Here is a 26,409-nt window from a genome sequence, read left to right as displayed (position 1 = left end):
TCAGTCTCCCTCCATCTCTCATTGCCTCGTCATGCCTCTTATAGCCCTCTTCTCAACCCTTCCCTCTTTCCTCGTCATCCTATCTGTCCTCCACCATCTCTTACCTTTTCCCTTTCCCCTCCTCTCCTTTCCCTCTCCCCCTCTCCTCCCTCTGGCCTGATCCCAGACTGTCTGAAAGCTCAATATCTCCTGATCTGAGTAAGTCCACTTTACTGTCTCTATATTCAACCCCGGTGTTGATCCACTCAGTAATGCTGAATGATGGAGAAAGTTGACCAACCTGTCAATGACAACTTTTTTGCTCTGTTCTGACAGACTGCGACTGGGTATAAGTTTGTTTCAGTAGGTGTGTGTTTGTGTGTGTGTGTGTGTGTTCATGTGGGTGTCTGTGTGTGTCCATCTAGGAGTGTGTAGGCACAAACACTCTTTCCCGTGGCTGACCCAGGTGATAATCTGCAGTGAATGCAGAGGAAGTCTCTCTCTCCATTGAGGCTGTTCAGTCTTTGATGTACTGTCAGGGTTTTGAGGGATTTGCTTGGCTTTCTAGTGTGTAAGATGGGTGTGCGTGTGATCGGCCTCTAGCCAGGAAGTTTCCAAATCTTATTTCACATCGCCCCAAACACGGACGCCTTTGATTGGCCAATGCCGGCCCATGGTGATGACTCAGAGCATAAGCGTGTTACACACACAAATGCACACACACACACAGATCATAATTTTGTAATACATGGAGAGACAGGGCTTGGGAATTTCTGGGTCTCGGGTGTTTGTCGTTGGATGAAGTTGGGGTTCTGTTGGACCAATATGTGTACACACACACACACACACACACACACACACACACACACACACACACACACACACACACACACACACACACACACACACACACACACACACACACACACACACACACACACACACAAGATAAAAAGCCAATGATTCCCTCCCAGCCTGCTTACAACAGAGAAAAAACCACTCTCTGCATGTCTCTCATTCTCTCTCTTACTCCCTCTGTCCATCTCTCCCATCTCTCTTTTCATCTCTCTCTCACTCCCTCTGCCCATCTCTCCCCTCTCTCTTTTCATCTCTCTCACTCCCTCTGCCCATCTCTCCCCTCTCTCTTTTCATCTCTCTCTCACTCCCTCTGCCCATCTCTCCCATCTCTCTTTTCATCTCTCTCTTACTCCCTCTGCCCATCTCTCCCATCTCTCTTTTCATCTCTCTCTCACTCCCTCTGCCCATCTCTCCCATCTCTCTTTTCATCTCTCTCTTACTCCCTCTACCCATCTCTCCCTTCTCTCTTTTCATCTCTCTCTCACTCCCTCTGCCCATCTCTCCCATCTCTCTTTTCATCTCTCTCTCACTCCCTCTGCCCATCTCTCCCATCTCTCTTTTCATCTCTCTTTCACTCCCTCTGCCCATCTCTCCCATCTCTCTTTTCATCTCTCTCTCACTCCCTCTGCCCATCTCTCTTTTCATCTCTCTTTCACTCCCTCTGCCCATCTCTCTTTTCATCTCTCTCTCACTCCCTCTGCCCATCTCTCCCATCTCTCTTTTCATCTCTCTCTCACTCCCTCTGCCCATCTCTCCCATCTCTCTTTTCATCTCTCTCTCACTCCCTCTGCCCATCTCTCCCCTCTCTCTTTTCATCTCTCTCCCACTCCCTCTGCCCATCTCTCCCCTCTCTCTTTTCATCTCTCTCTCACTCCCTCTGCCCATCTCTCCCCTCTCTCTTTTCATCTCTCTCCCACTCCCTCTGCCCATCTCTCCCATCTCTCTTTTCATCTCTCTCACTCCCTCTGCCCATCTCTCCCCTCTCTCTTTTCATCTCTCTTTCACTCCCTCTGCCCATCTCTCCCTCTCTCTTTTCATCTCTCTCTCCATTCTCTCCATGACTTTCTCCTCTCATTCATTGCATGCTTCTGTGTGTGTGAGTACGGAAAGGCATGTATGCTTGCGTACGTTGCCATGTTATATGCCTGCCTGCTTACTGTGAAGCCACACCCCCCTCTCCACCTCTCCTCCCCTCTACTCTCCTCCCCTCTCCTCCCATCTACTCCACACCTCTTCTCTCCTCCCTTCTCATCCCCTCTGCTCTCCTCCCATCTCCTCCACTCCTGTCCACTCTCCTCTCCTCTCCTTTCCTCTCCTCTCTGGTTTATTATCCTAAGATATTATCTCAGACAAAGAGACCTGTGTCTTGTCTCTTTTTGTATTGGCACAGAGATAGGACAGAGATTTCTGCTGGCTGTGTAACTGATTGGACATTAGATATGTCTGGCCTAGCACTTACTCACCTTCAATATGCTCATCATCATGCCCCACATACGTCAGGCTATGAGTCAGTCAGGCTGAGATATGAGCAGGCTCATCAGCTTAATGGACTAAAAAGAGAAATCATATAATCCAGTCCTAAACCCCAGATTCAGACACTCTGGGGAGATGGGGACCTGTCTACCACACCCCACCACTTACCCAAAGCATATATATTCAAAATTACAAGGAGCAGAGTTAATACCTATTTGCAAGTGATTGCAGTGCTTTTTCAAATACTTGTTTCCTCCTCAAACCCACCCTAGTCCTTTTTTTACAATGCGTGCAGGACACGGGGTTGTCGAGAGCTGCCTGAGCATGTTTCTCACCCAAGCAGTTGATGCAGAGAAGGTGAGAGCCTTTCCTCACAATCATGGAGCCGAAAGCGCAAGAACGTGGGGGTTTGAGTGCTTGGCCTGGTTCTCCCTGGGATGGGGCAGCAGTGGCCATTGTAATAAAACACTGTAGTGTAGTAGCGCCTGTTGTAGAAAATTATGGGTTAGAATGGGTCTTGCGGCTATTAGCTAGCTAGAGACAGCACGGTGTAACGCTATAGCCAGGCTTGTAAGGCGATAGCTAACTAGCAGCTATCTAGCGTGGCTAAGGTGTGCTGTCGCTAGCACAGTGCTAGCCAAAGGGGACCATGTGGGAGCGGTGTTAGACTTCGTGCTGATATCCTCCCAAGAACTTAAAGCCATCAGGCTAAACGTGGTCATTTTAGTTAACACAACGAGTGAATGTAGGTTAAACAAGAGGAAAGAGCTAAATCCAGCCACAGTGTCCGATTTCAAAAAGGCTTTACGCCATTTTTCCAGCCAAAGAGAGGATTCACAAAAAGCAAACCATGCAATAATCTGAGTCGGTACTCAGAGCCCAATCAAGACACAAATATAGCCGCCTTATTATGCAGTCAACAGAAGTCAGAAGTAACATTATAAACATTCACTTACCTTTGATGATCTTCATCAGAATGCAATCCCAGGAATCCCAGTTCCACAATAAATGTTTGTTTAGTTCGATAATGTCCATCATTTATGTCCAAATTCCTCCTTGTTGTTCTAGCGTTCAGTACACTTTCCAAACTCACGACGCGCGGGCAGGTCAAGCGGAAAGTACGGACGAAAAGTTTAAAAAGTTATATTACAGTCCGTAAAAACATGACAAACAAAGTATTGAATCAATCTTTAGGATGTTTTTAACTTCTTGCCGCACGGATCCCTTTTACGGGATCATTTTCGTAAACAACCGCTGAATTGGCAGTGCGCCAAACTCAAAAATAATACTACAAATATTTATAATCATGGAATCACAAGTGAAATATACCAAAACACAGCTTAGCTTGTTGTTAATCCACCTATCGTGTCAGATTTCAAAAATATGCTTTACATCGAAAGCAATCCAAGCGTTTGTGAGTGTATCAATCACTGCTAGAAAAGCTAGCCTTAAATTAGCTTGGTCACGAAAGTCAGAAAATCAATAAAATTAATCGCTTACCTTTGAGAATCTTCGGATGTTTGTACTCACGAGACTCCCAGTTACACAATAAATGTTATTTTTGTTCGATAAAGCTTGGTTTTATAACCAAAATCCGCCATTTCGTTTGCGCGTTATGTTCAGAAAACCACATGCTCGTTCCGGCCCTGAAAGGCAGACACAAATTCCAAAAAGTATCAAATAAAAAAATAATACTACAAATATTTATAATCATGAAATCACAAGTGAAATATATCAAAACACAGATTAGCTTGTTGTTAAAACTTCTTGTCAATAGGGGGGCGCTGTTTTCACTTTGGAAAAAATCGTTCCCAATTGAAACGGCCTCGTACTCTTTTCTAGATCATACAATATGCATATTATTATTACTATTGGATAGAAAACACTCAGACGTTTCTAAAACTGTTTGAATTATGTCTGTGAGTAAAACAGAACTCATTTTGCAGCAAACTTCCATGCAGGAAGTGAAAAATCTGAAAACGAGGCTCTGTTTCAGGGCCTGCCTATTCAATTGCCTTATATTTATCGATATGCATGCACTTCATACGCCTTCCACTAGATGTCAACAGGCAGTGGAAGGTGGAATGGGGTGTCTAGCTTGATCTGAGGTCGAACAAGAGCTTTTGGAGTGGCAGGTCAGGAATTTCCTTTGTCTACCAAGGCGCGCGAAGCACCTCGATATTGTCTTCTGATAAGCGTTCGGTTTACACGGCGAATATCTCCGGGTCTGATTTTATTTGATACATGTGATAATAACATCGTAAAGTAGGTTTTTTCAACCGAGTTTTATCAGATTATTCAACGTTTATTGGGACTTTTGGAGTTTTCCGTTCTTTGCGTCGAGAGAAAATGGGAACGTTATCAACATTGGCTAGCATTGTGGCGCGAATTTGACAGAAGAAAAGGACATTCTAAAACCAAACAACGATTTATTCTGGACCAAGGACTCCTTGTACAAGATTCTGATGGAAGCTCAGCAAAAGTAAGAACAATTTATGATGTTATTTCGTATTTCTGTGGAAAATGTTGATTCCTATTCTCTGCCGTTTTGGCGAGCGCTGTCTCGCAATAACGCAAGCTGTTTGTTATGGTAAAGTTATTTTTAAAAATCTAACACGGCGGTTGCATTAACCTGTCTAGGATCAGCGTGGCGCTAGCGGCACACCCCCCCCCCCCCCCACTGAAAAACCAGTGCCGCGAAATTCAAAAAAAATATTTTTTTTAAATATTTAACTTTCACACATTAAAGTCCAATACAGCTAATGAAAGACACAGATCTTATGAATCCAGTCAACATTTCCGATTTTTAAAATGTTTTACAGGGAAGACACAATATGTAAAGATGTACATCTATTACCTAAAAACACATTAGCATAATCCACCATCTTTTATTTGTCCACCAACACCAGTAGCCATCACCAATTCGGCTAAACTAAGATATTTATAGCCCCTAACCAACAAAAAAACTCATTAGATGACAGTCTGATAACATATTTATGGTATGGGATAGGTTTTGTTAGAAAAAAGTGCATATTTCAGGTATATGGCATAGTTTACAATTGCACCCACCATCACAAATGGACTAGAATAATTACAATGAGCAACGTGTTTACCTAACTACTAATCATCAAACATTTCGTAAAAATACACAGCATACACGAATCGAAAGACACAGATCCTGTGAATACAGACAATATTTCAGATTTTCTAAGTGTCTTACAGCGAAAACACAATAAATCGTTATATTAGCTTAGCACATAGCAATTAGCAGCCCAGCATTGATTCTAGCCAAAGTGAGCGATAAAAGTCAACATCGCCAAAAGATATTAATTTTTTCACTAACCTTCTCAGAATTCTTCCGATGACACTCCTGTAACATCACATTACAACATGCATATACAGTTTGATCGAAAATGTTTATATTTAGCCACCAAAATCATGGTTAGACAATGTGAAATGTAACTCAGCTGGTCAGAATTTGTCCTTGCGCCACTTAGACAGTGATCTACTCTTATACATAAATACTCATAAACGTGACTAAAAAATATAGGGTGGACAGGGATTGATAGACAATTTAATTCTTAATACAATTGCGTTATTACATTTTTTAATTTATCCTTACTTTTCAATACAGTTTGCGCCAAGCGAAGCTACGTCAAAAAACATGGCGTCCTAAGCCACTAAAATGTTTCGACAGAAACACGATTTATCATAATAAAAATGTCCTACCTTGAGCTGTTCTTCCATCAGTATCTTGGGCAAAGGATCCTTTCTTGGGAGAAATCGTCTTTTGGTGGAAAGCTGTCCTCTTGCCATGTGGAAATGTCAACTGCGTTCGGGATGAACTGAAAAGCGTGCCCAACTTTTCACATCGTTGCAAAAATAAATGTCCCAAAATCGCACTAAACGGATATAAATTGCTATAAAACGCTTTAAATTAACTACTTTATGATGTTTGTAACTCCTATAACGAGTGAAAAGATGACCGGAGAAATATAACAGGCTAAACTAACGCTTGGAACAGGAGAGGGTCGGTGTCTTCCACGCGCGTTACGCAGCTCCCAAAGAATGACTAGCTTCAGAGTTTTTTCATTTGTAGGGCCTGTGAACGCGCAATCGAGCCCGTTGGAATCGTCATCACGTAAAGGCATCCAGGGGAAGACGTAAGAAGTGTCCGTATAGTCATAGCAACGACAGTGCCCTTTTAACTGACTTCAGAAAAGTGGCCAACATTTCTCAAATCTGACTCCATGTCAGGGAAATTGCTGTAGAATGGGCTCTGTTCCACTTAGAGACAAAATTTCAACTCCTATAGAAACTATAGACTGTTTTCTATCCAATAATAATAATAATATGCATATTGTACGATCAAGGATTTTGTGGGAAGCCGTTTAAAAAATTAGCCACATTAGCATAAATAGTCTAAACAGCGCCCCCATCCCCAACAGGTTAAGAACCAGTGTATCTTTCATTTTCCATACAACAAGTATTTTTATGTAAAGTTTATGATGAGTTCTTTGGTCAGATTAGGTGAGTGTCCAAAATATCTCTGGAGATTCTGGTGAATCGATGCTACGTATTCACAATGTATAATCAGGATTTGTAGCTCTAAATATGCACATTTTCGAACAAAACATAAGTGTATTGCATAACCTGATGTTATAAGCCTGTCATCTGATGAAGTTGTTCAAGGTTAGTGATTAATTTTATATCTTTTGCTGGTTTTTGCGATAGCTACCTTTTGCGGTGAATAAATGCATTTGTGTGTTTGGCTATTGTGGTAAGCTAATATAATTCTATATTGTGTTTTCGCTGTAAAACACTTAAAAAATCGAAAATATTGGCTGGATTCACAAGATGTTTACCTTTCATTTGCTGTACACCATGTATTTTTCATAAATGTTTTATGATGAGTATTTATGTATTTCACGTTGCTCTCTGTAATTATTCTGGCTGCTTCGGTGCTATTTATGATGGTAGCTGCAATGTAAAACTATGATTTATACCTCAAATATGCACATTTTTCGAACAAAACATAAATTGTATAACATGTTATAAGACTGTCATCTGATGAAGTTGTTTCTTGGTTAGTGACTAATTATATCTCTATTTGGTCGGTTTTGTGATAGCTACCTATGCGGTAGAAACACGGTGAAAATATGCAGTTGAGTCTTTGGCTATTGTGGTTAGCTAATAGAAATACATATTGTGTTTTCGCTGTAAAACATTTTAAAAATCGGAAATGATGGCTGGATTCACAAGATGTTTATCTTTCATTTGCTGTATTGTACTTGGGATTTCATGAAAATTATATTATATGTTATCCCTGTCCCATTAGGCTAGGCTATGCTAGTCAGCTTTTTTGATAAGGAGGATCCCGGATCCGGGAGAGAGAAGTGGTAGATTAATCCACCTATGGTGTCAGATTTTGAAAATATGCTTTACAGCGAAAGCAATCCAAGCGTTTGTGAGTTTATCAATCACTAGACAAAGAACAAAAGAATATCTAGAACAGCTAGCCTTAAATTAGCTTGGTCACAAAAGTCAGAAAAGCAATAAAATTAATCGCTTACCTTTGATAATCTTCGGATGTTTGTACTCACGAGACTCCCAGTTACACAATACATTTTATTTTTGTTCGATAAAGATTAGTTTTAACCAAAAATCGCCATTTGGTTTGTGCGTTATGTTCAGAAAACCACAAGCTCGTTCTGGTACTGAAGGGGAGACGAAAATTCCAAAAAGTATCCGTAATATTTGTAGAAACATGTCAAAGGTTTTTTATAATCAATCCTCAGGTTGTTTTTAACATACATAATCGATCATATTTCAACCAGACGGTAAACTGTTCAATTCTACAGAGATAGAAAATGTCGAGCCAAATCTCTCCTGCGCAGGAACCAATCAAAGGACACCTTGTCATCCACTGACGCGTTTTGATAAATCTCGCTCATTTTTCAAAATAAAAGCCTGAAACTATGTCTAAAGCCTGGTCACAGCCTGGGGAAGCCATTGGAAAATAAATATGGTTGATACGCCTTTAAATGGAGGAGGGGCAAGCAATGGAACAAGGATATATATTTTTTTAAAGCACTTCCGGGTTGGAGTTCCTCAGGTTATCGCCTACAAAATCAGTTCTGTTATACTCACAGACAATATTTTGACAGGTTTGGAAACTTTAGAGTGTTTTCTATCCCAATCTCTCAATGATATGCATATTCTAATATCTGAGCCTGAGAAATAGTCCGTTTACCTTGGGAACGTTTTTTTTTCCAAATATAAAAATGCTGCCCCCTAGCTTCAAGAGGTTTTTTTTAAATTTTATTTATATTTTTATTTATTTATTTTTATCCCATTTTCTCCCCAATTTTCGTGGTATCCAATCGCTAGTAATTACTACCTTTTCTCATCGCTACAACTCCCGTACGGGCTCGGGAGAGACGAAGGTCGAAAGCCATGCGTCCTCCGAAGCACAACCCAACCAGCCGTACTGCTTCTTAACACAGCGCGCCTCCAACCCGGAAGCCAGCCGCACCAATGTGTCGGAGGAAACACCGTGTACCTGGCCCCCTTGGTTGGCGCGCACTGCGCCCGGCCCGCCACAGGTGTCGCTGGAGCGCGATGAGACAAGGATATCCCTACCGGCCAAACCCTCCCTACCCTGGACGACGCTATGCCAATTGTGCGTCGCCCCACGGACCTCCCGGTCGCGGCCGGCTGCGACAGAGCCTGGACGCGAACCCAGAGACTCTGGTGGCGCAGTTAGCACTGCGATGCAGTGCCCTAGACCACTGCGCCACCCGGGAGGCCGCTTCAAGAGGTTTTTAACATAATTCTTCAATAATTTTCCAACCGGAGTATTCCTGTGTCTTCAGAATTGCGATGGAATAGAGCTCACTCTCACATGAACGCACATGGTCAGAGCATGGTCACCTCATGGCAGACCTGACTCATTCCTCTCTCCTTCGGCCCAACTAAACAGTAAAGGCATCAGACAAGGTTCTAACGACTGTTGACATCTAGTGGAAGCCGTAGGAAGTGCAACATTACCAATATCCTACTGTATCTTCAATAGGAGCAGAGTTGAAAATCGACCAACCTCAGATTTCCCACTTCCTGGTTGGATTTTTTCTCAGGTTTTTGCCTGCCTGATGTTATACTCACAGACATCATTTAAACAGTTTTAGAAACTTCAGATTATTTTTTATCCAAATCTACTAATAATATGCATATTCTAGCTTTTATGGCTTTGTAGCAGGCCGTTTATTCTGGGCCTGCTTTTCATCCAGACGTGAAAATACTGCCCCTTACCCCAAAGAAGTTAACTCTTTTGAGCAATTTGTACATTTGATTCCCTGCCACCAATAGGTAACATAACTCATGGCGTCATGCTAGCTGTGAGCCTGTGAGTGTGATGGGAAGCTGCTGTGATTCTTATATTCTATTTCACCCTCTCTCTCACTCTACTGTCTCTCCTCTACCTCTTTGTCTCTCCTTTCTCCCTCATATCTTTCCTCTTTATACATCTGTCTATCCATCCGTCTATCCATCCATCCATCTTCCTCCCTCTCTCTCCCCGGAGCTTGATTAGCTCACGGGGTTCTAGAGGAGTGACCGGCCTCCGCGACCCATGATCTTCTCTGTATCTGACAGCTTGTTACCACGATGGAGACGGATATCCACACACCTCAGATAGTCATCACTAACTGTCTCCTTGTAGGACTACCACCTGAGTCTCTCTTTCTCTCTCTCTCTCCTCCCTTCTGCCTCCTTCCGTCCTCTCACCCATCCATCTTTCACTACCTACTCTTATCGGTTCTCTCGCCACCTTATCTCCCTTGGCTCCCCCTTTTCTCCTCTTCCTCCAACCGCTCCTCTGTCTATTACTTCATCACTTCCTTCTCTTTTCTCCTCCTTCCCCTCTCCTCTCCTCACGCTGTCTGCTCCTTGTCAGCCACTCAGGAGAAACTCTCTAGTTAACGTAATTATTGGAAACAATGTTTCTCTCTCTCCCTCTCTCCCTCTTCAACATCATCTCCCTTTTCCCTCTTACTTATTCTTTCTCTCTGTACCTCTTTTCACACCTCTCTGTCACATCCAGGATAAACTCCATTAGCGCCTGGTCTCGCTCTCTCTGTGTGACAGGGCTGTAGAGGGGTTTAAGAGACTCCATAGAGACCAGGGTACCACTTCTGATTCAACACCAGGTACCACACAGCCAATCATTGGATGGCAGCAGGCACACGTAGCCAATCAGTGCATGGATCGGCTCTCATGTAGTGATGATGGAATGTGGTGTTTACATTGGTACTGTCTCTCTTCCTCCTCTTCCTCTCCTGCACGGATGAATCCACACACACATATACATGCAACACACACGCGTGCATGCGAGTGCACGCAAATGCAAACACACGCACACACACTCCTTATATGGTTCTGGTTATGTGCCTGTGTATTCCAGAATGTTCTGTCTGGCTGCACACTAACTGGTGTGTTCTGTATTCCAGAACGTTCTATCTATCTGATTCTCTGTCTAATTCTAACCTCATACAATTACAATGCAATGTCTATCAAGCATATTCTCTCTACCCAGCCTGCTCTACCCCTGTACCCTCACCCATACTCTCTCCATCTCTCTCCAGTCACACCTTACCCTAACAACTCATCCATCCTGATAGACAGAGCGAAAGATTGGAAGAGAGGAAAAAAACGAGCACAATTGCTCACTTTGTTCCAGCAGGTGCATGTGTGGCAGGAACACCTATTGTCATTATGTGTCATTCAAAGGTGTAGCGGCTTATTCAATCCCCCTCTGATTTCAATGTGTGTGTCAGATCCTGCCTCTGCCTCTATATGTGCCTCTCTTGCATGCCTGTTGAATGGAGATGGGGTTTAAATGGCTGTTTGATGGGCTCTGTTAACCCCGTGGCTCCTGGCTGGGCCTGTGAGTGGGTGGGGAGAGACAGAGACACGCTCCACTGAATACTGTACTGACTAGAGAGAGAGAGAGCGGCCACAGCACTGCAGCTGGAGACAATAGGATGATTCAATGATAACAGCTCTATTAGGAACTAGGCTTCAAGGACTATGTTTTAGATGGATTAACAGGGGAATCGTCTTGTTCTCCTGTATATATCCTACTACATGTATGTTGTTGTCATTGTACGTTACAGGGTAGGAGATGAGACTTTGACCAGCAAAAACACACCAAAGCTCATAGTCCATCTACAGTAGCCATTTTATTTAAGGGAATATCATCCAATTTCAGAAATGGAGTTGCGTTTAGGATGTTTATGTAGTTACTTATTTTCGAGTATCAACCAAACAGACACTGCGCCATATTTTGCAGGTGCCCCAGACAGAAGATGAAAGAGAGAGGTTATGTTGTAGCGTGGGGTTAAGGCTAAACATGTGTGAGGTCAAACATTAGGGGTCAGGGTTAGGGTCCCCGATATTTCCCCTGATTAAAGGAGAGGTGGTTCAGGGTTTCTGGCCTCCAGATGACCTTTGGGAGATCAAAGCTCCTGTTGCTTTTTTCTCTGCAGTTTTTTCAGGAAGTTTAGCCGTTCAAAGAAAGTGGGAAGCGGGGAGGAAGAGGAAGGGGTGAGACCGACTGTGATGATAGATAGAGAGATAAAAGTAGAATTAAAGAGTCTATGATTGTGTTGGTAGTGAGATTGTGTGTGTGTGTGTGTGTGTGTGTGTGTGTGTGTGTGTGTGTGTGTGTGTGTGTGTGTGTGTGTGTGTGTGTGTGTGTGTGTGTGTGTGTGTGTGTGTGTGTGTGTGTGTGTGTGTGTGTGTGTGTGTGTGTAAAAGAGATAGGGGGAGGGGGATTGAGCAGATATAGTGGAAAGAGATAGGGAGAGGGGGATAGAGGAGATATAGTGGAAAGAGATAGGGAGAGGGGGATAGAGGAGAGAGAAAGCTCAATGGCCTAACACACGCACACAAACACATAGAATATACAGCACCAGTCAAAAGTTTGGACACACCTACTAATTCCAGGGTTTTTCTTCATTTTGACTATTTTCTACATTGTAGAATAATAGTGAAGACTTCAAAACTATGAAATAACACATATGGAATCATGTAGTAACCAAAAAAGTGTTCAACAAATCAAAATGTATTTTATATTTAAGATTCTTCAAAGTAGCCACCCTTTGCCTTAATGACAGCTTTGCATACTTTTGGCATTCTCTCAAACAGCTTCATGAAGTAGTCACCTGGAATGCATTTCAATTAACAGGAGTGCCTTGTTAATAGTTCATTTGTGGAATTTCTTTCCTTCTTAATGTGATCAGTTGTGTTGTGACAAGGTAAGGGTGGTATGCAGAAGATAGCCCTATTTGGTAAAAGACTAAGTCCATATCATGGCAAGAACAGCTCAAATAGGAAAAGAGAAACGACAGTCCATCATTACTTTAAGACATGAAGTTGTCAATCCATAAAATGTCAAGAAAGTTTCTTCAACTGTAGTCGCAAAAACCATCAAGCGCTGTAATGAAACTGGCTCTCATGAGGACCGCCACAGGAAAGGAAGACCCAGAGCTGCCTCTGTTGCAGATAATAAGTTCATTAGAGTTACCAGCCTCAGAAATTGCAGCCCAAATAAATGCTTCACAGAGTTCAAGTAACAGACACATCTCAACATCAACTGTTCAGAGGAGACTGCGTGAATCAGGTCTTCATGGTCGATTTGCTGCAAAGAAACCACTACTAAAGGACATCAATAAGAAGAAGAGACTTGCTTGGGCCAAGAAACATGAGCAATGGACATTAGACTTTGGTCTTTGGTCTGATGAGTCCAAATTTGAGATTTCTGGTTCCAACCGCTGTGTCTTTGTGAGACGCAGAGTAGGTGAATGGATGATCTCTGCATGTGTGGTTCCCACCGTGAAGGAGGAGGAGGTGTGATGGTGTGGGGGTGCTTTGCTGGTGACACTGTCTGTTATTTATTTGTCACGTTCCTGACCTATTTATGTTAGTTTGTTATGTGTGTTAGTTGGTCAGGACGTGAGGTTGGGTGGGCATTCTATGTTTTCTGTTTCTGTGTTGGTTTTGGGTTGCCTGGTATGGCTCTTAATTAGAGGCAGGTGTTTGGCGTTCCTCTAATTAAGAGTCATATTTAGGTAGGCGTTGTCACAGTGTTCGTTGTGGGTGATTGTCTTCCGTGTCTGTGTAATTGTTTGCACCATACGGGACTGTTACGGTTTGTTCGGTTTGTGTAGTCTAATTGTCCTATTCGTGCATTCTTCTTGTTTTTATGTAAGTTCGTCGTATAGGTCTGTCTACACCGTTTTCTTGTTTTGTTAAATAAATATGTGTTCAAACTTCGCTGCGCCTTGGTTCCCTCAATACTCCTCCTCTTCCGAAGATGAAGAGGAGGAGGGATGCCGTTACAGAATCACCCACCAAGAATCCAGAACCAAGCAGCGTAATTTGGAGCAACGGGGAAGTATACAGGACTTATGGAGTTGGGAGCAAATATTTAACGGAGAAGGACCATGGGCTAAAGTGAATCACCGTCCATGGGAACAGCTGGAGGCAGCTCGGAGAGTGGAGGAAAAGAGAGAGAGGAACCGGAGTTATGAGGGAACGCGTCTTGCACGGAAGCCCAAAAAGCCCGTGAGTAACACCCAAAAATTTCTTGGGGGGGGGCTAAGAGGTAGTGGGCCAAGGGCAGGTAGGAGACCTGCGCCCACTTCCCAGGCTTACCGTGGAGAGCGGGAGCACGGGCAGGCGCCGTGTTACGCAGTAGAGCGCACGGTGTCTCCTGTACGAGTGCATAGCCCAGTGCGGGTTATTCCACCTCCCCGCACTGGTAGGGCTAGATTGGGCATTGAGCCAGGTGTCATGAGGCCGGCTCAACGCGTCTGGTCTCCAGTGCGTCTCCTCGCGCCGGCATACATGGCACCTGCCTTACGCATGGTTTCCCCGGTTCGCCTACATAGCCCGGTGCGGGTTATTCCACCTCCCCGCACTGGTCGGGCAACCGGGAGCATTCAACCAGGTAAGGTTGGGCAAGCTCAATGCTCAAGAGAGCCAGTACGCCTCCATGGTCCGGTATTTCCGGCGCCACCTCCCCGCCCCAGCCTAGTACCTACAGTGCCTACATTACGCACTAGGCTACCAGTGCGTCTCCTGAGCCCTGTTCCTCCTCCACGCACTCTCCCTGTAGTGCGTGTATCCAGTTCGGTGCCTCCAGTTCCGGCACCACGCACTAAGCCTCCTGTGCGTCTCCAGAGCCCTGTACACACTGTTTATTCTCCCCCTACTAATCCTGATGTGCTTGTCCTCAGCCCGGTGTCACCAGTGCCGGTACCACGCACCAGGTATAGAGTGGGCTTTGAGAGTACAGTGTGCCCTGTCCCTGCTCCCCGCACTAGTATGAAGGTGCGTGTCCTTAGCCCGGTGCCTCCAGTTCCGGCACCACGCACCAGGTCTACAGTGCGCCTTATCCGGCCAGAGCCATCCGTCTCCCCAGCGCCATCTGAGCCATCCGTCTCACCAGCGCCATCTGAGCCATCCGTCTCCCCAGCGCCATCTGAGCCATCCGTCTTCCCAGCACCGTCTGAGCCATCCGTCTGCAATGAGCCTGCAAAGCCGCCCGTCTGCCATAAGCCTGCAAAGCCGCCCGTCTGCCATGAGCCTACAGAGCCGTCCGCCAGACAGGAGCCGCTAGAGCCGCCCGCCAGACAGGAGCCGCTAGAGCCGCCCGCCAGACAGGAGCCGCTAGAGCCGTCCGTCAGACAGGATCTGCCAGAGCCGCCAACCAGACAGGATCTGCCAGAGCCGCCAACCAGACAGGAACTGCCAGAGCCGCCAACCAGACAGGATCTGCCAGAGCCGCCAACCAGACAGGATCTGCCAGAGCCGCCAACCAGACAGGATCTGCCAGAGCCGCCAACCAGACAGGATCTGCCAGAGCCGCCAACCAGACAGGATCTGCCAGAGCCGCCAACCAGACAGGATCTGCCAGAGCCGCCAGCGAGCCATGAGCGGCCAGAGCCGTCAGAGAGCCATGAGCGTCCAGAGCCGTCAGCCTGCCATGAGCGTCGAGAGCCGTCAGCCTGCCATGAGCGTCGAGAGCCGTCAGCCAGCCATGAGCGTCGAGAGCCGTCAGCCAGCCATGAGCGTCGAGAGCCGTCAGCCAGCCATGAGCGTCGAGAGCCGTCAGCCAGCCATGAGCGTCGAGAGCCGTCAGCCAGCCATGAGCGTCGAGAGCCGTCAGCCAGCCATGAGCGTCGAGAGCCGTCAGCCAGCCATGAGCGTCGAGAGCCGTCATCCTGCCATGAGCGTCCAGATTCGTCAGTCAGCCAGGAGCTGCCCTTCAGCCAGAAATGGCTATATACCCAGAACTGCCCCTCAGTCCAGAGCTGTCTCTCTGTCCGGAGCTGCCTTTCAGTCCGGAGTTGCCCCTCTATTATGATCTCCCTCTCTATCTTGATCTACCTCTTTATTCTTATCTATCCCTCTGTCTTGATTTATCCCTCTGTCCCGGTGCTGTCCCTGTCATGGATGTTACAAAGAGGATTTTGTGGGGGTAAGATATGGGTGGACATTTTTAGGGGTAGATGGAGGTTGGGATTGACTATGGTGGGGTGGGGACCTCGCCCGGAGCCTGAGCCACCACCGTGGTCAGATGCCCACCCAGACCCTCCCCTAGACTTTGTGCTGGTGCGCCCGGAGTTCGCACCTTATGGGGGGGGGTTATGTCACGTTCCTGACCTATTTATGTTAGTTTGTTATGTGTGTTAGTTGGTCAGGACGTGAGGTTGGGTGGGCATTCTATGTTTTCTGTTTCTGTGTTGGTTTTGGGTTGCCTGGTATGGCTCTTAATTAGAGGCAGGTGTTTGGCGTTCCTCTAATTAAGAGTCATATTTAGGTAGGCGTTGTCACAGTGTTCGTTGTGGGTGATTGTCTTCCGTGTCTGTGTAATTGTTTGCACCATACGGAACTGTTACGGTTTGTTCGGTTTGTGTAGTCTAATTGTCCTATTCGTGCATTCTTCTTGTTTTTATGTAAGTTCGTCATATAGGTCTGTCTACACCGTTTTGTTGTTTTGTTAGTTTATACAAGTTCGTGTCTATGTTATACGTTTGTAGCCTGTGTGTGCACATCGTTATTTAGCTTCACGATCGTTTTCTTGTTTTGTTAGTGTGTAAGTGTTTTTTGTTTCGTTTTGCCTTCTTCCTCAATAAAAGGAGATGGCTTATTTTCCTACTGCTGCGTTTTGGTCCGTCAATCCTCCACACGATCGTGACATTATTTAGAATTCAAGACACAGTTAACCACCATACGTGCTCAGCCCATGTGGGAACTCCTTCAAAACTGTTGGAAAAGCATTCCAGGTAAAGCTGGTTGAGAGAATGCCAAGAGTGTGCAAAGCTGTCTTCAAGTCAAAGGGTGGCTACTTTGAAGAATCTAAAATCTAAAATATATTTTGATTTGTGTAACACTTTTTTGGTTACTACCTGATCCATGTGTTATTTCACTGTTTTGATGTCTTCGCTATTATTCTACAATGTAGAAAATACCCTTGAATGAGTAGGTGTGTACAAACTTTTGACTGGTACTGTACATGTAGGGTTAAGTGTGAATACCCCATAGATTGAGTAATACATGTTGGTTAGAGGTATATATACAGACAGTAACACAATACAGCATCACATTCACTGCCAGTGAGGAAACCACTACACAGGAAGTAAAAACAGCCAAATAAAAGGAGAGGAACATGAGGAAAGGAGAGGAGCAGCACTGCTATAATGAAGGGAAACGGTGTGAGACAGGGGCTGCAGGATGAAAGGATGAGAAAAGATAGCCGGGGAGCGAGGGATGGGGGAAAGGGTAATTATAGATACACTAGCATGCTGCTCAAGGTACAGAGAGATATGAAAAGTTGGTGCAATGGAGAGAGAGAAAGGGAGGAGTGGATAGTTAGCACTTTTGGCTGAGAGGCTTCTAGAAATAGAAGTGTGAGATCTAGTGAATGAGAGGAAAGACAAGGGTGGATATTAGTTTGTTTGTTTATTTGGATCCCCATTTAGCTCCTGCAGAAGCTACTCTACCTGGGGTCCATAGTTAGCAATGTCTTTGAGAGGTAGAGAACGAGAGAGGGAAAGATTGCTAGCTAGCTCTTTCTTGAAGAGTGAAAGAACAAGTGAGGGAGGAGAGCGGGAGAGAGGGAGGAGAGGGGGAGACAAGGGTGGATAGTTAGCGTGGTATAGGAGTGAACTTTTGCCTAGTGCCTGTCCAGCTTAGACAGGTGTGTTTGTGAATGTGTGTGTGTGTATATGTGTGTGTGTGTGTGTGTGTGTGTGTGTGTGTGTGTGTGTGTGTGTGTGCCTGTGTGTGCCTGTGTGTGTGTGTGTGTGCCTGTCGAGTTAAAGAGACAGGAGGGAAGAACATGGAGACTCTAATTGCACTGGTGACTGCCTTCTCAGACCTCAGAGAGACAGAACGAGAGAGAGAGAGAAAGTCAGAGAGAGGGGGAAGGGGTGAGATGGGGAGATAGAGAGATGGAACGTGGGAGAGTGAAAGAGAGATGGAGACTGAGAGAGAGAGAGAGATGGAGAGAGAGAGAGAGAGAGAGAGAGAGAGAGAGAGAGAGAGAGAGAGAGAGAGAGAGAGAGAGAGAGAGAGAGAGAGAGAGAGAGAGAGAGAGAGAGAGAGAGAGAGAGAGAGAGAGAGAGAGAGAGAGAGAGAGAGAGAGAGAGAGAGAGAGAGAGGGGGGGGGGGGAGAGAGGGGAGAGAGGGGAGAGAGGGGAGAGAGGGGAGAGAGGGGAGAGAGAGGAGAGAGGGGAGAGAGAGGAGAGAGAGGAGAGAGAGGAGAGAGACTAAGAGAGAAAGAGAGATGGGGAGAGAGAGTCCTGTACAGTAGGTGTTGGTGATGATGCAGAATAAACACTTCCAGTAGGAGGGTGATATTACCTCTACACCTCCAGCCCTGACCCCACCGCGTGGCCAACTCCTGCCCAGTGACCCTGCTCTAGCCTGGGCATGAATGTTATTTATTTTATACAGTCATTTTTGCTCATCTTTATCAATGGTGTCAATAATAGCCAGGTTACCTGTTTTCGACGTCCACCCATGTCTGAGGACGTCGGGAGATGACGTGGAAACCTGCCTCTAGGGGCAACATTGAGCACTGTTACCTTCAAGTAGATGTTGGTTTTGTTAGAGCGTTGTGGACGGGGATGGCGAATCCAATTTCGAATCCAGCGATAAAGTTGTTTTTGAGATTTTGGTTTTAAGCCTATACCAAACCTTAATCCTAACCTTTAATGCCTAAACTTAACCTTAAACACTTCGAAATTTGACGTTTGAGACTGTGACGTGAGACTGTGAGAGCTATTTGGTCAATAATAGTATTATGCAGATTTTGTTCAGTTTTGCAAGTAGGGATCAAATCTGAAGAGGGAAGCAGAATTAAACACAACACAGGCCCACTGTGATCTGGTGATCTCGTCTTTTGTCCTCTAATCCATACGTCTCCTTATTGGACCAATAGCTGACTTCTGAATCCAACTGTCTGACCTATCACCTCCTCTCTGTGGATTTATTGCACTCCGATGAAGGCCATTGACTCTGGCCAGTAATTGATGATCTCAATTAGGTCTATGCAGCCTCCCCCGGCTTGATCGGACTAATCAAGCTTATTACAGGGCTCACCTCTGACACACACACACACACACACACACGGGGACATGTACACACATGCAGACGGACGCAAACGCGGGCACACACACATACACACACACACACACACACACACACACACACACACATACAGTACACACACATACAGTACACACACATACAGTACACACACACACATACATTTAGACCAGGAGTTGGAACCGGTTCAGGGAACAAAACTGAAAACCGGAAAATGACAAAGCATTTTTAAGGAACCGAATAAGAAACGGGAACGAATGTGATCTACACTGTTCTGGAACAGAACCATTATTTTAAAAGCATGGGAACTAGTTAATAACGATCTTTTACATTCCGGACATTTTTTTTTTCAGTCCCACAAACAAACTCTACAAAGTGCTTGTCCTCCCTCTGTCATTCAGAAGCGTAACATCTTTGCCAGTGTGTGTGCTTGTCACGATCGTGTGGAGGATTGACGGACCAAAACGCAGCATTAGGAAAATAAGCCATCTTCCTTTTTATTATGAAGAAGAGAATCGAAAACAAAACACTATTACAAAACTAACAAAACAAACAAACGACCGTGAAGCTATGAACGTAGTGCACATACATGCTACAAACGTATAACATAGACAATTACCCACCGCAAACGAAAGCCTATGGCTACCCTAAATATGGCTCCCAATCAGAGACAACAGAAAACAGCTGTCTCTAATTGGGAACCCATTCAGGCAACCATAGACTCTCCTAGACAACTACACCAACATAGACACAGCTAGACACATGCACTCAACACAAACCCATACACTACACCCAACACCCCCTTTACCATATAACCACCCAAAACCGATATAACACAAACATTCCCCATGTCACACCCTGACCTAACTAAAATAATAAAGAAAACAAAGAATACTAAGGCCAGGGCGTGACAGTGCTTGTAGGCTCCCTTCCATCTCCGAGGCATAGCTGTAGCCTGCTGATGTTACACGCGTGACTTCTTATATCTTTAGTACAGAATAATGCATTCACCTTTTCAATGCTACTTAATTAAGGATACTATAGATATCGCGTTTCACATTGCATTTATTAACTACAAAAAGATAAGATGTGTTTTTAATTCTGGTGCCGCTCTGCACATACAAGCTTGTTAGTTAGCTTTTCTGGTCTAACGTTACGCCAACTCTCGGAAGTTCAAAGACATTCAGAGTTTAAAGCCCCAGTGCAGTCTTTAAAATGTATTTTTAAATCATCACTCTATGTCTAATAACTCCAAATATATGTTTTATTATTTCATTCACTGAGCCTACTTTTGTTATGGAAGTACTCAGTCTGATCATTTGGACGTGTTGATACAAATATAAATATATTTACATATACATATATATTGGCGAATAGGATCGTCTAGACCAGTTCTTACACTAAAAGAGCATTATCATCATTTTGACCATTTCAGATAGTTCTTTCAACCCAAAGTGTGGAAATATCCTAAAAGGTGTTTGACTGCACTGGGAGATTGTATTATGATATGTCATAACTGACTGATTTATTCGTTTCAATACAGACCGTCCCTGCTTCCTTCCTGTCTTCCTCTGATAAACTGGATTCTCTCTATTTTCTATTTCTGTCAGCTGTTCTCTAATGAGAGCTGACAGCGCAATTCAGTACCACTTAGTTTAGTGGCAGAAAGTGCCAACTCCGGGCTCTTCATCACTGTGTGTGTGTGTGTGTGTGTGTGTGTGTGTGTGTGTGTGTGTGTGTGTGTGTGTGTGTGTGTGTGTGTGTGTGTGTGTGAGCATGCAAGAGAGTGAGAGAGGGGCTACCAGAGACCCAGACGCTGTTTAAAAGATGTTATCACAACCTATTGTTATCTCACACACACTGGATGAGAATGTGTTTGTTCTATGTGTGTATTGTGTTATATTTGTGTTTAATGTGTGTATCGTGTTATATGTGTGTATTGTGTTATATGTGAGTATTGTGGTCTGTGTGTAGTGTGTTATGTGGTTGTAGTATGTTATGTGTGTGTATTGTGTTAAATGTGTGTATTGTATTCTGTGTGTGTATTGTGTTCTGTGTATGTATTGTGTGCTGTGTGTATATATTGTGTTCTATGTGTGTATTGTATTATGTATGTGTATTGTGTGCTGTGTGTGTATTGTGTGCTGTGTGTGTATTGTGTGCTGTGTGTGTATTGTATTATGTATGTGTATTGTGTGCTGTGTGTGTATTGTATTCTGTGTGTGTATTGTGTGCTGTGTGTGTATTGTGTTCTGTGTGTGTATTGTGTGCTGTGTGTATATATTGTGTTCTATGTGTGTATTGTATTATGTATGTGTATTGTGTGCTGTGTGCTGTGTGTGTATTGTGTTCTGTGTGTGTATTGTGTCCCTATTTTCTTTGGATTCCTAAATTCCTTACACATGTCATGTAAGAGTCTTGGCTTTATCATGGCATTGGTTGTCTCTGTTTCCTTAAATATACTTTTCTGTGTGTTTTTTTATTTACACCTTCTGCAGACTTAAATTGGACCACTGTGGATAAACAGTTATTCAAATGAACCTTAACCGCCCTAGTTTGACTCTTAACCTATTATGACACGTCTGTCTACATTAGGTCACCATGGCCCCCAACCACCAATCAGATCTGTGGGAATCAATAAGTTGTTGTTTAACCGTTTAATCTCCTAACATTATCATTAGCAACAATATCATTAGAGAGCATTAGGTTCAGCAGAACCATTTGTGATCATGACAGATCTGTTGAAGGGCCGGCGGCAGTGTGGAGGTCGACAGAGATGTAAGAAAGATGGCATAGCAAAGCTGTAATGGGTTTGGTTTGGTGCGTCAGTGTGAGATGATGGACAGCATCTGCAGTGTGTGTTTACCTGTCCTAACAACTGTGTATTCGTAGCCTCAGTTGGAAGAAGCAAAGGAAAGTACTCAACGTGTTAATAGGCTTGTATGATTTACTATACATTTTACAACGGGCGGGTCTAATCCTGAATGCTGATTGGTTAAAACCGCATTCCAGACGGTATCTATTTAAGCAATAAAGCCTGAGGAGGTGTGGTATATGTTCGTACGCACGACGTAACGCGGAGTGCCTGGACACAGCCCTTAGCCGTTGTATATTTGCCATATATCACAAACCCTGAGGTGCCTTATTGCTATCATAAACTGGTTACCAATCTAATTAGAGCATTAATTTTGGCCAGAGTTTTGAGTCTGTATGTTGGCAGCAGCCTCTCTATGTTAGTGATGGCTGTTTAACAGTCTGATGGCCTTGAGATAAAAGCTGTTTTTCAGTCTCTCGGTCCCTGCTTTGATGCACCTGTACTGACCTCACCATCTGGATGATAGTGGGGTGAACAGGCAGTGGCTCGGGTGGTTGATGTCCTTGATGATCTTGTTGGCCTTCCTGTGACATCGGCTGCTGTAGGTGTCCTGGACATTATCTCATGTTTCTTTTAGACTAACATTTTGTTTTTAACAATGGAGATTTGTATAAACCTTACTGTCTCTCTCTCTGATATTTGTAACATTGTTTCAATATTCAAATTCGATCTCCTGCTGTCCCATAGTTGTCAGGTGGTGGGTGTAGCTGGTGCATGAAGTCAGGCGGTGGGTGTAGCTGGTGCATGAAGTCAGGCGGTGGGTGTAGCTGGTGCATGAAGTCAGGCGGTGGGTGTAGCTGGTGCATGAAGTCAGGCTGTGGGTGTAGCTGGTGCATGAAGTCAGGCTGTGGGTGTAGCTGGTGCATGAAGTCAGGCGGTGGGTGTAGCTGGTGCATGAAGTCAGGCTGTGGGTGTAGCTGGTGCATGAAGTCAGGCGGTGGGTGTAGCTGGTGCATGAAGTCAGGCTGTGGGTGTAGCTGGTGCATGAAGTCAGGCGGTGGGTGTAGCTGGTGCATGAAGTCAGGCTGTGGGTGTAGCTGGTGCATGAAGTCAGGCGGTGGGTGTAGCTGGTGCATGAAGTCAGGCGGTGGGTGTAGCTGGTGCATGAAGTCAGGCGGTGGGTGTAGCTGGTGTATGAAGTCAGGCGGTGGGTGTAGCTGGTGCATGAAGTCAGGCGGTGGGTGTAGCTGGTGCATGAAGTCAGGCGGTGGGTGTAGCTGGTGCATGAAGTCAGGCGGTGGGTGTAGCTGGTGCATGAAGTCAGGCTGTGGGTGTAGCTGGTGCATGAAGTCAGGCGGTGGGTGTAGCTGGTGCATGAAGTCAGGCGGTGGGTGTAGCTGGTGCATGAAGTCAGGCTGTGGGTGTAGCTGGTGCATGAAGTCAGGCGGTGGGTGTAGCTGGTGCATGAAGTCAGGCGGTGGGTGTAGCTGGTGTATGAAGTCAGGTGGTGGGTGTAGCTGGTGCATGAAGTCAGGCGGTGGGTGTAGCTGGTGCATGAAGTCAGGCGGTGGGTGTAGCTGGTGCATGAAGTCAGGCGGTGGGTGTAGCTGGTGCATGAAGTCAGGCTGTGGGTGTAGCTGGTGCATGAAGTCAGGCGGTGGGTGTAGCTGGTGCATGAAGTCAGGCGGTGGGTGTAGCTGGTGTATGAAGTCAGGTGGTGGGTGTAGCTGGTGCATGAAGTCAGGCGGTGGGTGTAGCTGGTGCATGAAGTCAGGCGGTGGGTGTAGCTGGTGCATGAAGTCAGGCGGTGGGTGTAGCTGGTGCATGAAGTCAGGCGGTGGGTGTAGCTGGTGTATGAAGTCAGGCGGTGGGTGTAGCTGGTGCATGAAGTCAGGCGGTGGGTGTAGCTGGTGCATGAAGTCAGGCTGTGGGTGTAGCTGGTGCATGAAGTCAGGCGGTGGGTGTAGCTGGTGCATGAAGTCAGGCTGTGGGTGTAGCTGGTGCATGAAGTCAGGCTGTGGGTGTAGCTGGTGCATGAAGTCAGGCGGTGGGTGTAGCTGGTGCATGAAGTCAGGCTGTGGGTGTAGCTGGTGCATGAAGTCAGGCGGTGGGTGTAGCTGGTGCATGAAGTCAGGCGGTGGGTGTAGCTGGTGCATGAAGTCAGGCGGTGGGTGTAGCTGGTGCATGAAGTCAGGCGGTGGGTGTAGCTGGTGCATGAAGTCAGGCGGTGGGTGTAGCTGGTGCATGAAGTCAGGCGGTGGGTGTAGCTGGTGCATGAAGTCAGGCGGTGGGTGTAGCTGGTGCATGAAGTCAGGCGGTGGGTGTAGCTGGTGCATGAAGTCAGGCTGTGGGTGTAGCTGGTGCATGAAGTCAGGTGGTGGGTGTAGCTGGTGCATGAAGTCAGGCGGTGGGTGTAGCTGGTGCATGAAGTCAGGCGGTGGGTGTAGCTGGTGCATGAAGTCAGGCTGTGGGTGTAGCTGGTGCATGAAGTCAGGCGGTGGGTGAAGCTGGTGCATGAAGTCAGGCGGTGGGTGTAGCTGGTGCATGAAGTCAGGCGCAGGAGAGCAGAGATGAGTGAACAACGCACTTTACTATAGAAAATAGCACAAAGTAACAATACCAATGTGCGCACAATAACGGTTGCCATAAAACACTGGTGAAAACAGCACCAGAAAAAAAACAGCCGGAAACGTACTGACCTTAACAATAAACAATCACACACAAAGACATGGGGGAAACAGAGGGTTAAATACATGACCCGGAACTGGGAAATGAAAACCAGGTGTGTGGGAAACAAAGACAAAACCAATGGAAAATGAAAAGTGGATCGGCGATGGCTAGAAGACCGGCGATATCGACCGCCGTGCGCCGCCCAAACAAGGAGAGGAACCAACTTCGGCGGAAGTTGTGACAATAGTAATGAACATCTCGGGAGTTGGGACGAGACAGACAGGCAGGCAGGCAGCGTTCTCAGCCAGTCGAAATCATGAATCAGCTGGCATCATTTTTATGGATATATACAAAGAAATGTCAATTGAAAAAAAGGTCAAACTAAATAAAGTGCAGCTAGTTTTCATTCTTTGCATCTTCCGTTTGAAGTGATTGTGTTAGTTCTGTTGTTGGCTAGCTCCTCTGAACAACAGTGTCCTGATGAGCACATGTTCTATGCCAGGTGAAATCACGCCTCATTAGCTCATTGTTATGGAAGTGTTCAAATAAATGTCACTAGAAAACAGCTTAAACAAATGCAATTCAGCTACTGTGTTGTTATTCTGACTGCACTTTTTGACGTGACTGTAAGTTAGCCATAGTTGGCTAGCTAGCTAGCAAAGGATAAGAATGTTGCCAGCCAGTATGGCAAAGGAACATTTAAAACGAACGACTGGGTCGAATCCATAGATACAGAACAAAAAGACTGAACGACTGGGTCGCGTCTCTAGCAACCGAACCGATAGAATGAACGACCAGCCGGCTTGGGTAGCAACCCTAGTTTTGTGTCGGGACTATATCTTGTGGAAGGATGAAATAGTATGAATAAATTAATCAAAATAACATTTTTAATGAAAATATGTCAGTCAATATTTGGAGATATTGGTAACCCGTTGTATAAAAGTGACTTTGTTTTGGGCCTACCAACATCCGTGCCAATATATCCTCCAAACACTCTGGCTTCTCTGGCATTATCACTTAAATAAAGGGCTACATCTAGGGATCGATTCTAATTAAGTTTTTGCATGTTAAATTGATAAAACGTGATGTTTTGTTTCTTTGGTTTGACTTGAATTAATTCAACTCATTCCTGGAATTTATAAATATATATTTTTTACGAGTCTTTTCCGCTTGTGTGTTCAATACCTCTGTACTCAATGTTCCCCCTGTTGTACAGTATGTCCTGCTGAGGTGTGATCCCCGCAAGGCCAGTTGCTGTCAATACCCATCAGTATCAGTGCAACCAGTTGAGCCGTTATGGCTGACCATGGATAACCGCACGGCTAACCTGAGCTGGAGTAATGCAGCAGGCTAGCCTGGCGCTATCCACATCTCACATGTTTCTAAATAGTAATACCAGTTTCCCCAGCCAAACACATGCACTCACGCTCACACACGTTTTATCCATCCCATAACACACCCACACGCACTCATAATCACACACTTTGTCACGCACACAGACACACGCACACTTCCTCCCTCTCAAAACACAGACAGGCCTCAGACTGAGAATAAACCGCCTGGCCAAATGTCATACATCAGCCTTCAGTATCACTGTCCCCAAAGGCCCTACCATCACTCCACTGTCCCCAAAGGCCCTACCGTCGCTCCACTGTCCCCAAAGGCCCTACCGTCGCTCCACTGTCCCCAAAGGCCCTACCGTCACTCCACTGTCCCCAAAGGCCCTACCGTCACTCCACTGTCCCCAAAGGCCCTACCGTCACTCGACTGTCCCCAGAGGCCCTACCGTCACTCCACTGTCCCCAAAGGCCCTACCGTCGCTCCACTGTCCTCAAAGGCCCTACCGTCACTCCACTGTCCCCAAAGGCCCTACCGTCACTCCACTGTCCCCAAAGGCCCTACCGTCGCTCCACTGTCCCCAGAGGCCGTACCGTCAC

At 45.5% G+C, this 26,409-nt stretch overlaps 1 protein-coding gene across 1 annotated transcript in view; it reads left to right on the top strand.

Annotated features, from left to right (window-relative positions):
• Nucleotides 1-26,409, top strand: part of LOC129832809 (voltage-dependent T-type calcium channel subunit alpha-1I-like) — a 288,049-nt gene that overhangs the window by 87,730 nt on the left and 173,910 nt on the right. The gene's annotated exons all lie outside the window — the stretch shown is intronic.

This window comes from Salvelinus fontinalis, chromosome 34, assembly GCF_029448725.1.
Source record: "Salvelinus fontinalis isolate EN_2023a chromosome 34, ASM2944872v1, whole genome shotgun sequence".
Lineage (NCBI taxonomy): Eukaryota > Metazoa > Chordata > Actinopteri > Salmoniformes > Salmonidae > Salvelinus > Salvelinus fontinalis.
Note: the sequence above shows the minus strand (reverse complement) of the source record. Positions and strands in the feature narration are given on the sequence as shown.